The following is a 13262-nucleotide window of genomic DNA, read 5'->3' as shown; positions in this document are numbered from 1 at the left end:
ACCATACAAGATCGACTTGTACTTTAAAAAATATAGAATTGCTGTTGAATGTGATGAAAATGGCCACAAATATCGGAATAAAGAAAAAGAAATTCAAAGACAAAAATTCATAGAAACCAAGTTAAAATGTGTGTTTATTCGCTTTAATCCAGACAACCAAAACTTCGACATTAAAGATGTTATATGTAACATAGAAACAGCTATACAACAAAAAATTCTTGACTGAAAGGAGAAAGGGGGAAAGCAACAGTCGTACACAATTTACCCTCCACCTCAAATTATATACTGGCTTATGGAGTATAGATACATGATCGCCAGGTTTACGTGAGTTACCGAGTCATTATTTTTAATACATCGCCTACACCTGACGTACGGGTAGGGTGAAGCCCATTTTGATCATTGCTAAGGAGCTACTCTAATATCGGAAAGCGTCGGCATTACTGATGCGATTTTGGAAGGTGAATTACTATGGGCTGAAGAGAGAATTGAACGTTTGCTCGTGAACGGAGAGATATTAGTAGCATGGTGTTTGGCGGCTGCCGGCTGTTTCGGCTGTGGTGTAACAGCTACCGCGTTAGACTGCTGAGCAGAAAACTGGGGTTCGAAACTCGGCATAGGCGAAAATTTTAACTAAATGTTCCATCCTCCATAACTCTCGTAGATACAGGTGAGACTCAATATGTCTCAGGAACAACTACTGTATATGGTTAATGCTTTGTGTGATAGTGTACAACTTTCTGAATAGGGAACTAGCCTCTGGAAAGTGATCACTCAACTCCACAACGAACGTAAGAGTGAGTTATTTGAAAAAACGTGAACGCTGTTAATGAATAAAAGAAAAAGTCGAGCTCAGAGAAACAAAACAACTAATATAAAATATAGAATGAAATATAAAATGAAAAATTACTTCTACATCTCTATATAGTGGCACAGTGTCTGTACTTCTTATAAGAGGTGTGAGATAAAATACAACAGTCCTCGAGAATGAAAATGTATCTCAAGTACGGTAGCAAACAGCTTTTGACAGTTCTTGATGAACAAAATAATGTATGGTGCAAAGGAAGCGATGTTGCGGAAATACTGCATTATAAACGACCTACACAAGCAGTTAGAAAGAATGTTAACAAAGAAGATCAAAAGTCATTAAAAACCCTCAATATTTCTAAGAATCTCAACTTAAAAGGAATTCGTAAATCGACCAAATTCATCAATAAAAGGGGAATGACCTCTTTACTGTTGAAACATAGAACAGTATCTTCAGAGAAAGTTGTAGATCAGATTATAAATGATTTCCAGTTAAATATAGATTTACCGAGAAGAACTAAAGAACAAATGTGCATTGGCGAAATAATTGAACGTTTTCCAAACGAAAAAATTGAACGGCAGTTTTATGTAAAACCATACAAGATCGACTTGTACTTTAAAAAATATAGAATTGCTGTTGAATGTGATGAAAATGGCCACAAATATCGGAATAAAGAAAAAGAAATTCAAAGACAAAAATTCATAGAAACCAAGTTAAAATGTGTGTTTATTCGCTTTAATCCAGACAACCAAAACTTCGACATTAAAGATGTTATATGTAACATAGAAACAGCTATACAACAAAAAATTCTTGACTGAAAGGAGAAAGGGGGAAAGCAACAGTCGTACACAATTTACCCTCCACCTCAAATTATATACTGGCTTATGGAGTATAGATACATGATCGCCAGGTTTACGTGAGTTACCGAGTCATTATTTTTAATACATCACCTACACCTGACGTACGGGTAGGGTGAAGCCCATTTTGCTCATTGCTAAGGAGCTACTCTAATATCGGAAAGCGTCGGCATTACTGATGCGATTTTGGAAGGTGAATTACTATGGGCTGAAGAGAGAATTGAACGTTTGCTCGTGAACGGAGAGATATTAGTAGCATGGTGTTTGGCGGCTGCCGGCTGTTTCGGCTGTGGTGTAACAGCTACCGCGTAAGACTCCTGAGCAGAAAACTGGGGTTCGAAACTCGGCATAGGCGAAAATTTTAACTAAATGTTCCATCCTCCATAACTCTCGTAGATACAGGTGAGACTCAATATGTCTCAGGAACAACTACTGTATATGGTTAATGCTTTGTGTGATAGTGTACAACTTTCTGAATAGGGAACTAGCCTCTGGAAAGTGATCAGTCAACTCCACAACGAACGTAAGAGTGAGTTATTTGAAAAAACGTGAACGCTGTTAATGAATAAAAGAAAAAGTCGAGCTCAGAGAAACAAAACAACTAATATAAAATATAGAATGAAATATAAAATGAAAAATTACTTCTACATCTCTATATAGTGGCACAGTGTCTGTACTTCTTATAAGAGGTGTGAGATAAAATACAACAGTCCTCGAGAATGAAAATGTATCTCAAGTACGGTAGCAAACAGCTTTTGACAGTTCTTGATGAACAAAATAATGTATGGTGCAAAGGAAGCGATGTTGCGGAAATACTGCATTATAAACGACCTACACAAGCAGTTAGAAAGAATGTTAACAAAGAAGATCAAAAGTCATTAAAAACCCTCAATATTTCTAAGAATCTCAACTTAAAAGGAATTCGTAAATCGACCAAATTCATCAATAAAAGGGGAATGACCTCTTTACTGTTGAAACATAGAACAGTATCTTCAGAGAAAGTTGTAGATCAGATTATAAATGATTTCCAGTTAAATATAGATTTACCGAGAAGAACTAAAGAACAAATGTGCATTGGCGAAATAATTGAACGTTTTCCAAACGAAAAAATTGAACGGCAGTTTTATGTAAAACCATACAAGATCGACTTGTAGTTTAAAAAATATAGAATTGCTGTTGAATGTGATGAAAATGGCCACAAATATCGGAATAAAGAAAAAGAAATTCAAAGACAAAAATTCATAGAAACCAAGTTAAAATGTGTGTTTATTCGCTTTAATCCAGACAACCAAAACTTCGACATTAAAGATGTTATATGTAACATAGAAACAGCTATACAACAAAAAATTCTTGACTGAAAGGAGAAAGGGGGAAAGCAACAGTCGTACACAATATACCCTCCACCTCAAATTATATACTGGCTTATGGAGTATAGATACATGATCGCCAGGTTTACGTGAGTTACAGAGTCATTATTTTTAATACACCACCTACACCTGACGTACGGGTAGGGTGAAGCCCATTTTGCTCATTGCTAAGGAGCTACTCTAATATCGGAAAGCGTCGGCATTACTGATGCGATTTTGGAAGGTGAATTACTATGGGCTGAAGAGAGAATTGAACGTTTGCTCGTGAACGGAGAGATATTAGTAGCATGGTGTTTGGCGGCTGCCGGCTGTTTCGGCTGTGGTGTAACAGCTACCGCGTTAGACTCCTGAGCAGAAAACTGGGGTTCGAAACTCGGCATAGGCGAAAATTTTAACTAAATGTTCCATCCTCCATAACTCTCGTAGATACAGGTGAGACTCAATATGTCTCAGGAACAACTACTGTATATGGTTAATGCTTTGTGTGATAGTGTACAACTTTCTGAATAGGGAACTAGCCTCTGGAAAGTGATCAGTCAACTCCACAACGAACGTAAGAGTGAGTTATTTGAAAAAACGTGAACGCTGTTAAAGAATAAAAGAAAAAGTCGAGCTCAGAGAAACAAAACAACTAATATAAAAAACAATCGACAGATGAGTTCTGAAATAAGTCAGGGCCTACTGTTTTGTAGCAGTGCTAAATTCCACAAAGTAAATAAACAAAAAAAAAAAAAAAACAAAGAAATAAAATCTTCCGTGCTCGTCCGATCACCGAAGTGAAGCAACAACGTTAGTACTCAGATGGGTGAGCGCCTGGGAACTCTGGCTGTCTTCATTTTTCGCTTTTTAGTCGCTACTCCTGCCAGCCCTCTTTCCGTACCACCTTTCTGTTGTGACAAAGAGACTTCCGTAAGCATTTTAAACGGCCGTAAGGTACGAAACTGCAGTAATTAACTCAGTCTGAAGGAGAATGTGCTAACCAAGTTTGCCAGGAAGTCTTTGAAAACGACAAAACAGTACGAATCGGGCGGTATGCTCCGAAATACGTTAGCGCCTGCCTATCGTTCTGCAGCGGCGTACAGCTCCAAGTTCGATTTCTCATCATAAATTTATTCTTTTGTCGTCTCGCCTCCTCCCGCAGACGTTTCTCGCGCTTGTGCTGTCAAATGGACCGCGACCCGAGCGGCAGCGAGCGAAGTGAGGACAAGTCGGGTCGGCAGGGGGGACAGGCGCGAATGGACCGCGGAAATTACGCAAATATCTGGAAGCGCGGCTTGTGTCAGGCAGGTGAGAAAGACTCCGTCGGTCCAGCAGGACACCGCCACACCCCGCGCAGTCCCCCCGCCGCCCGGCCGCGCGCAAGCCCCGCGCCAGATAACAGGAACAAGGCGCGTCGCCAGCGAGTGTCGGAGGCCACACGCACCAAACGAATGACAGGCGGTGCACCGAGCAGCCGTATTGTGCGCCTCACCTACGTCCGGCAGTCGCCTCTGAGACGCCGAGCGCGCTGGTCGCACCGCTCCGGGGCTCTAGCGCTCAGTCGTGACTTGGCTGTCGTCGCGTGCGCGTCGGCGCGCGGTTGTTCCTGCCAGTGCTTGTGTTTGCTGTTCTACAGCCTGTAAGTACTATCATGTCGACATTCAACAGGGCGAATAGCGCACAGTGCGTTTTTGATCGAAGTGCTAAGCGGCCGACAGGTTTTGAGATACATGAATGGATTTTCGATGAACTTAAGTTACCGGATGAAGTAGTTGACACTTTTCAGCTTGATTTTATACTGTACTCCTTGTTTATCAAGTTTACTAATGTAGCCCATTACGATAAATTTATCGAAACGTTTGCTGGCGTCCGCAAATTTAAACATTTTGACGGTAGTGTCAGTGATGTACAGATAGTTCCCTCTGGCTACGGCGTGCGAACTGTTCGTGTTTTCAATGTGCCACCCGAATGTCCGAATGACTACATCTCTCGCGGGTTGTCGCAGTTTGGGACGGTGTTGTCCATAAGTAACGACAAGTGGGGTATTGGCTACCGGTACCAAGTAAACAGTGGCGTACGGAGTGTTAGGATTGATCTGAAGAAGCACATTCCGTCTTATTTCATGATCGCGGGCGTGCGTGCGCAAGTAAGTTATGTCGGGCAACCGCCAACTTGTTCTGTTTGTCACTCATCGGAACATTTGCGTACGGACTGCCCACGCCGACGCCCTGTTGAGCTCTCGCGCGAACGGCCTGTAGACGCCTCTGGCCAGTTTGTGCCGCTTCTTAGTGAAGTAGTAGCGGGCACGGTATCCCAACCCGTCCCACCGATTCCGCCACCTGCGGTAGACGCACCCGTTCCCTCTGTCTCCGTGGTTAATGCTTTGGATGTTGTAGCCGCGACACCAGTAGAACCTCTTCCTTCGCAGCCAGAGTCCGTTCCGCCAACTGACGTAACGGTACCGTCTGTCCCTGAACACGTGGAGGCGATTCTGCCCCCGCCGCCCGCCCCGAAGGAAAAGCCTACGCTGCCGAAGCAGCAGCGTAAGCGGAAGGTTAAGGGGAAGAAATCCAGGGACAGCTCACCGACTGTTCTCTCCGGAACTGGTAGTGACTCGGAGACACTGTCGTCGTGCTCAGGGGGTGGGACGAAAGACACGAGGGAGACGCGCATACACGAACAGACCCAGCATTTGCGTCAGCTACTGGGGAGTCAGGGCGATAAGTCTGAGCCGCCTGTTAAACGGAAGAGTGATCAGGTCGGCAATCTGTCATTGCGACGGCAACGCACGCGTGCGGGGTCGGCTGCGGCCTCCCCGGCCCGTGCGGAACCGATGGAAGCAGAATCCTCGCAAGTTGTTGACAGGGACCGTATGGAGCAGGATGACGCTTGGTGGAAGTCGCCGGAGGACGCCCCACTGTCGGGGGTGGTTCCGGACCCCCCACCCGCACCTACGTAAAATGCATCCTTGTTCAAACCACTCAGTAGTTTTAATGTTAACTTTCTGTGATTGTCAAATGTTTCTTGTGTTTTGTACTAATCACGCTGTGCCTTGCACGTGGACAATAATTCATGGTAGAGCTTTCTCTCCTTTGCTCTTTTTGTACAGTGGCTTGCCAAAGGTTTCCGCGTGTAGCAATGCTGTTATCCTTTACTATGAATGTTTGCCGTGACGTGTTTGTCAGCCCATGGACGATGCAGTATCGCCGTTTGCCTTCCTGTTGCCGCCGTTATATTCTGATTTCAGTGTCGTGCTTTTTATGCTTCGCTTCTATTGTCATATTGTCTTGTGGCAATGTTGCTATGTTGAGGGGCGGTTTCTGCCTGCTTTTTGGCGTCCTTTTTGCAGCAGTTTATTTTTAGAAATTCGTGTGTTTTCCTGTGCTTACTTGCTGTCTGATGTCTGTCTGTTCTATCGACGGTTTATCACTGCCGCTTAATATTCATGTCCATCTTGCTGTATTGCTGTCGCCGTGAAGTTTGTCATGTGCCAGTGATGTTGTAAGTTTGGCGTACTTATCGCGTGTCACATAAATGACATTGGCATGCCATGTTTGTTGCGTTTTCCCGCCGTCTTTCCGCAAAGATTGTACACGCACGTTTACTTATGTGGTGTCGGTTGTCGTTATTTCGCGTAGCTGTTGTGTTTCACTGTGTTCGGTCTGCGCTGTGCGCATGTTCAATGCACGCATGTTTTTCTGTTCTCATCGTGTTGCTTTTATTATGCGTGACTAATGTCCTCTCTGTTGCAATTATCAGGTGGGTCTTGCTTTGTTGTGGGGTCTTTGTTTTGCCGTTTTTTTTCTATTCGTGCAACTTCCTGCGGGTTTGCACAATTCTAGAATGGCGTAATTCCGGCCAGTTTTGTAATGTTTTTCTTACAAGTTCTCCTGTGTTATTAACGGGGTGGGTATGTGGTATCTGCCCACTTGTGTTTTTGCGTTTTATTTTTTATTATGCATGTTGTGTCTGTCTCCACTTTTACATTTGTACATGTTCACTTCCATTTGTATCCTCATGACAGGGATATCGTTTTGTGTACTTTCCTACCATGTTAAGTGACGCGCCTCCTGTCGGATGGCTTGATGTTTTTCTCTTTACTCCACCTCTAGACCGATGAGTTTATTTTCAATCTTAACGTTGAATGTCAATACCGTCACGGCTGCGTATAAGGTGTTATTATTTACTGACCTCCTAAAATTTGGCCGTTATGATGTTTTTCTTCAGGAGGTGGCCGGTAGAGTTTTTAGTGATACTCCTGGCTATGGTGTTATATACAATGTGGACCGTGACTAAGTGTGGCACTGCCGTTTTATTTAAAGACTCGTTAGAGCCACAAGATGTTCAGGTGATGCCTAACGGCCGTGCTATTGCGTGTACGATAAGAGGAGCCCGTGTTGTAAATCTCTATGCGGCGTCGGGCACGGACAAGCGCCGTGACCGGTCGCGTTTCTTTAGTTATGAGATTTGTCCTTTTTTAACGCCTGGTCGTCCACTTGTGGTAGGAGGGGATTTTAACTGTGTTGTTGATGCTGCAGATATGAGTACCGCTCCCACACTGTGTCAAGAACTTGCCGCGTTGATTACTGCTGCTGATTTGTGTGATACTTGGCGACATTTCCACCCACGTCGCACTGTATTCACGCACATCTACAATACCGAGGGCAGTCGCCTTGACCGTATTTATGTTTCTCGCGCCCTCAAGGATGCTCTTCATCGTGTTGACATGCTCCCCGTGGCGTTCAGTGATCACTGTGGTTACGTTTGCGATGTACGGCTGCAGGGCGGAGCTGCGGCTCCTGTCCCGCGGGTTTGGAAGCTAAATGTTACTCACTTGCCGAAGGATGGTTTCCGCTTAACTATTACGGCTGTGTGGGAATCTTGCGTTCAAAAAGTTGGCAACTACCCTACGACGCTTGATTGGTGGTTGGCGTTAGCTAAGCCTCAGCTACGTCGTGCCGCGTAAGCGTTTAGTCGCAAGGAGTCGTACTGGAGGAACCGTACGCTCGACTTTTACCAGCAGTGCCTTAGGGATGCTTTCGACGCCCCCATTGACCAATATGGTAACCTCCGTCTGCGGCTCAATCGCATTAAGAGCAAGATTCTGGGGATTCATCGCGAAAGGGCGAAAGGCTACATAGTCCGTAGTCGTTTTGCGGGCGCCGTTGATGAGGAGCATCCGACGACTTTTTATTTGGCAAAGGAGAGACGCTTGGCGTCTACGAAATGTGTACAGTGGTTGTTAACAGATGATGGCGATCGCCTCGTTGGCAGGCGGGATATGGTCGCTCACGTCACTGCGTATTATTCTGCGTTGTTTTCTCGCTATGATGGTGATGGCGTCGCCACTGCCGCTTGTTTAGACGAGTTGCGTTGTTTTTTAACGGACGACGATCGCGCCGACTTAACTGCAGCGTTGTTGCCACAAGATGTGTTATCGATATTGAAGGCGTGTCCCAAAGGGAAGTCTCCAGGGCCCGACGGTTTACCGACGGAATTTTATCTTGCCGTCTGGGACATTATTGGGGGCATGTTCACTTCATTAACGAAGTCCTTCGTGGTGTGGCGGTACCCGGCCGTTTTATGGACGGTAGGGTGGTGCTTATTCCTAAGAAGGAAGGAGAGTGTCGCGTCCAAGACCTGCGGCCTATCACCTTATTAAATGCCGACTATAAGATCGTTGCGAGGTGCGTGGCTGACAAGTTGAAATCTGTCATGGATAAGGTTATCGCTGCTCCCCAGTCGTGTGGAGTACGGCGTCGTAACATCTTTACTGCGGCTTCTGCATACAGGGATGTTGTCTGTTCAGCAGTGGCTCCTGGTTCCTCCGCAGGAATCTTATCCATTGACTTCGCCAACGCCCTCGATCGTGTCAGCCACGAATACCTCCTTCAGGTCATGTCGCGCATGGGTTTCGGTCTCCAATTTCTGGAAGTGGTACGCAACTTACTTACGGGAGCTCGGTCGGTCGTCATTGTAAATGGCTGGCCGACAGTGCCTCTTCCGATACGTCGCTCTGTTCGACAAGGCTGTCCGTTGTCGATGTTTTACTTTGTGCTTGCCATCGATCCACTGTTGCGAGCTCTCGACCGTACACTCCATGGGATTCAAATTGGCAATGTGTCGTTGCGATGTTCAGCTTACGCTGATGATGTGGGCGTTTTTGTAGCGCATACGGCGGATATTGATGCCACTAGAGCTTTATTGGAACGTTACGGACGAGCTTCTGGTGCCCGAATAAATGCACGGAAAACTGTGCTCCTTCCACTGGGGTTGCACGGTGTTGACGACCGGAGGCCGTGGTTCCGCGTTGTTTCACACCACACCATTTTGGGTCTCGACGTTACTGCGTCGCCGCAGAACATGCAGGCTCGGAACTGGCGGTCACTCCTTACGGGTATTCGCATTCTTTGCCGTACACATGCTTCCCGACGGCTCAATTTGCTACAAAAAGTCGACCTCATTAACACGTTTATTCTCTCGCGGGCATGGTATGTTGCGCAGCTGCTCTGCGTCCCGAAATTGATTGCGCGTTCCATCTCACGTGTTGTCTTTTGGTTACTGTGGCGTCATGAAATTTTTAAGGTGCGGGCGTCGGTCTGTGTCCTTGACAGATCCTTGGGAGGCCTAGGACTTGTGGATTTTGGACGTAAATGTGCGGCGTTGCTTGTAAACCGCACAGCTGTGTTGCAGACCAGCTGTCCGGGTGGCACCACGGCTGCTTTATTGGAGATTTGTCGGCCGGCGTCTGAGTGCGCCCCTGTTTCTGTCGCCGACATTCCGTATCGTCTGTCGTTCCTGCGAGAATATTATCTCACTCGCAGTTACGTTTTAAGAACGCCTAACGATCCACACCGTACGGCTCGGCGTCTCTACGCCGACCTGATGGGACGGCCGCCGGTTCACAAGTTGGAGGTTCGCCTCCCTACTGTGAACTGGAAACAGGTGTGGGCGAACATCAATGACAGCGTGTTGCCAACCGACGTTTCGGCGTTGTGGTTCAAGTTGGTGAACAACACCTTACCGACCAACCAACGCCTTGCCGACATCCACCTCCTCGCCTCGCCCAACTGTGGCAGGTGTGACGCGCCCGACACCAGGGAGCACCGGCTGCAGTGTCGGGCTGTTGCAGACGTGTGGTCGCTGTGTCAGATCATGCTCGCACTTATTCACAGAACTGTACCGGCAAATGTCACTGTGAATCCCGTTATTACCCCTGATTTTAAGTATTTTCCACGTGCAAGGCATAGAACTACTGTGTGGTTATTTGGATATACGGTTTACGCCCTGATTGGTCTGGAACTGTCTGATGCATTTTCTTATTTGGCATATCTTTGGGATTGTTTTGTGACGGCGAAACGTAAAACGACATACCGTGCAGATTTCGCGAACTATTTGAATGTATCGATATCTCACGCTTACACTAAAGTTTTGAGAGTTTGAATTTTCTTTCTTTCATTTATTCATTAATTTGATTCTTTCTCAATTTTTTTTTCTCCAACTTTGGACGCTTGGCGTCTTGTTTGTGGTATTGACATCCACATTTTCTTTCTCCATTTATGGTGACGCAATTCGGGCGGTGTGTTACCTCAATGTGTAAATGCTTGTTACTGCCACGTCTATTATGTTTAGCTAACGTGCCTGTTTTTCTCCGTCGCTTTGCTTTACGAGTGCAGTGTCGCCTTCTTATGTGTTGAGCTCTTTGCCCAATAATTTACTTTTTTTGTGTGTGATGACCCTGCATGGGTGTTTGGTTATTTTCCTGCGGCATGATAATGCAGGTACTTTATATTTCATTTATTTTTTGTGGCGGTGGTCAAAAACAAAAAAAAATACACCGGTTCTCGTCCAAAAAAAATACACCGGTAAAAAAATAAAAATAAAAAAAATACACCGGTTCTCGTCCGATCACCGAAGTTAAGCAACATCGGGCCCGGTTAGTACTTGGATGGGTGACCGCCTGGGAACACCGGGTGCTGTTGGCTCTATCTCATTTTTTCATTTTTACGTCGCTGCACCTGCCAGCCCTCTTTTCATACTAACTTTCAGGTGTTGACAAAGATGCTTCCACAAGCATTTTACACTACTGTATCAAACGTAAGATACGAAATTACAGTAATGAACTGAGTTTGAGCAAGAATGCGCGAAAGAAGAGTGCTAGGACGCCTCGGAAATAACAACACACTACGAATCGACAGATGAGTTCTGAAATAAGTCAGGGCCTACTGTTTTGTAGCAGTGCTAAATTCCACAAAGTAAATAAAAAAACAAAACAAAAAAAACAAAGAAATAAAATCTTCCGTTCTCGTCCGATCACCGAAGCGAAGCAACAACGTTAGTACTCGGAAGGGTGAGCGCCTGGGAACTCTGGCTGTCTTCTCTTTTCGCTTTTCAGTCGCTACTCCTGGCCTTTTTCCATATCACCTTTCTGTTGTGACAAAGAGACTTCCTCAAGCATTTTAAACGGCCGTAAGGTACGAAACTGCAGTAATGAACTCAGTTTGAAGGAGAATGTGCCAACCAAGTTTGCCAGGAAGTCTTTGAAAACGACAAAACAGTACGAATCGGGCGGTATGCTCCGAAATACGTTAGCGCCTGCCTATCGTTCTGCAGCGGCGTACAGCTCCAAGTTCGATTTCTAATCATAAATTTATTCTTTTGTCGTCTCGCCTCGTCCCGCAGACGTTTCTCGCGCTTGTGCTGTCATATGGACCGCGACCCGAGCGGCAGCGAGCGGCAGTCGGGATGGAAGGGGGGACAGGTGCGAATGGACCGCGCAAATTACGCAAATATCTGGAAGCGCGGCCTGTGTCAGGCAGGTGAGAAAGCCTCCGTCGGTCCAGCAGGACACTGCCACACCCCCCCCTCCGCCCGGCCGCGCGCAAGCCCCGCGCCGGATAACAGGAACAAGGCGCGTCGCCAGCGAGTGTCGGAGGCCGCACGCACCAAACGAATGACAGGCGGTGCACCGAGCAGCCGTGTTGTGCGCCTCACCTACGTCCGGCAGTCGCCTCTGAGACGCCGAGGCGAGCGCGCACTCCGCGCCACCTTCCAGGTGGAAGGACGTGCTTTGCGTCAAATGTGCCACGGAAAGCGGCGATTGCGTGTGTTGGGAGAAGAGGCGAATGCTTCTTCTGTGGTGCGGCTACAGTGTAAGGACGCCAACGGCCATACCATGTTGAATACACCGGTTCTCGTCCGATCACCGAAGTTAAGCAACATCGGGCGCGGTTAGTACTTGGCTGGCTGCCCGCCCGCCTGGCAACACCTCGGTGCCGAGCGAGCATTACTTCCGTGTGCGACTTGGCCGGCGGCGCCTCGTGTGTCGTCCGTCTTCTGCCTAGCGGCTGTCTTTCATCAAGTCCGTAAGTCATGGAAAGTTTCTATGATGATAGTGAAGAACGCCAAAATAACGTGCAATGCGAATTCGATAGTTCCGTTGGAAAACCGTCTGCTTTCAAAATTCATCGTTGGATACTCGAGGAATTGTGTTTATCGGCCGATGACGTTCTCGGTGTTCAGTTTGACACTTTTCTCAATTCCGTGTTTTTGAAGCTAAAGACTCCAGAATTGTGTGATACCGTTGTCAATGTTAATGATGGTATCCGTAAATTTAGACATTTAGACGGTCGCATTAGTAACGTGACTATTTCTCATGGCGGGTTTGGCCTTCGAAATGTTCGTGTGTTTAACTTGCCTTTCGAAATCCGGAATGACAATATCTTGTCATTTGCGGCCGTACGGGACTGTGCTATCTGTCATTAAAGAGAAGTGGTCCTCCGCCTATATTTTCCAGGTTGAAAATGGCGTGAGGAGTGTAAAGATGGTCGTACGACAGCATATTCCGTCCTTCTTGTTAGTTAACGGCCATCGTGCTTTTATAACCTATAGTGGTCAACCTCAGACGTGTTCCTTTTGCGGTGCTGTCGGTCATTACCGACAAAACTGCCCTAAACGCAGGCCGCCTGTTCAGTTGCCACGTGAGGATGTTTTAGGTGGGCCTAGTTTTGCTTCTGTTGCTGCACCATGTTTAGGTTCCGCCCCCCACCTGTGCCTGTCGCGGCCGCCCGCCCCTCTACCGGCCGCCGCTGACGCCATGGATACGTCTGTTCCTAATAGTGACTGTTTCTGTACCTCCTGTTGAGCCCTCTTTGGTCGCGGATGCGACAACTGTACCTGTTAGTAAAAAACCGGTAGTGGACGATGTTTCACCGGAATCCGTGCCGCTGTCGGCCGAATTTGTTCCGCATACTG

The 13262-nt window shown here is 46.5% G+C and overlaps 1 pseudogene; it reads left to right on the top strand.

Annotated features, from left to right (window-relative positions):
- Positions 1-12168: 12168 nt before the first annotated feature.
- LOC126163682 (5S ribosomal RNA) lies at positions 12169-12290 on the top strand (annotated as a pseudogene).
- The last annotated feature ends 972 nt before the right edge of the window (positions 12291-13262 follow it).

This window comes from Schistocerca cancellata, chromosome 2 (assembly GCF_023864275.1).
Source record: "Schistocerca cancellata isolate TAMUIC-IGC-003103 chromosome 2, iqSchCanc2.1, whole genome shotgun sequence".
Classification (NCBI taxonomy): Eukaryota; Metazoa; Arthropoda; class Insecta; order Orthoptera; family Acrididae; genus Schistocerca; species Schistocerca cancellata.
This window is presented reverse-complemented; position numbering and strand designations above follow the sequence as displayed.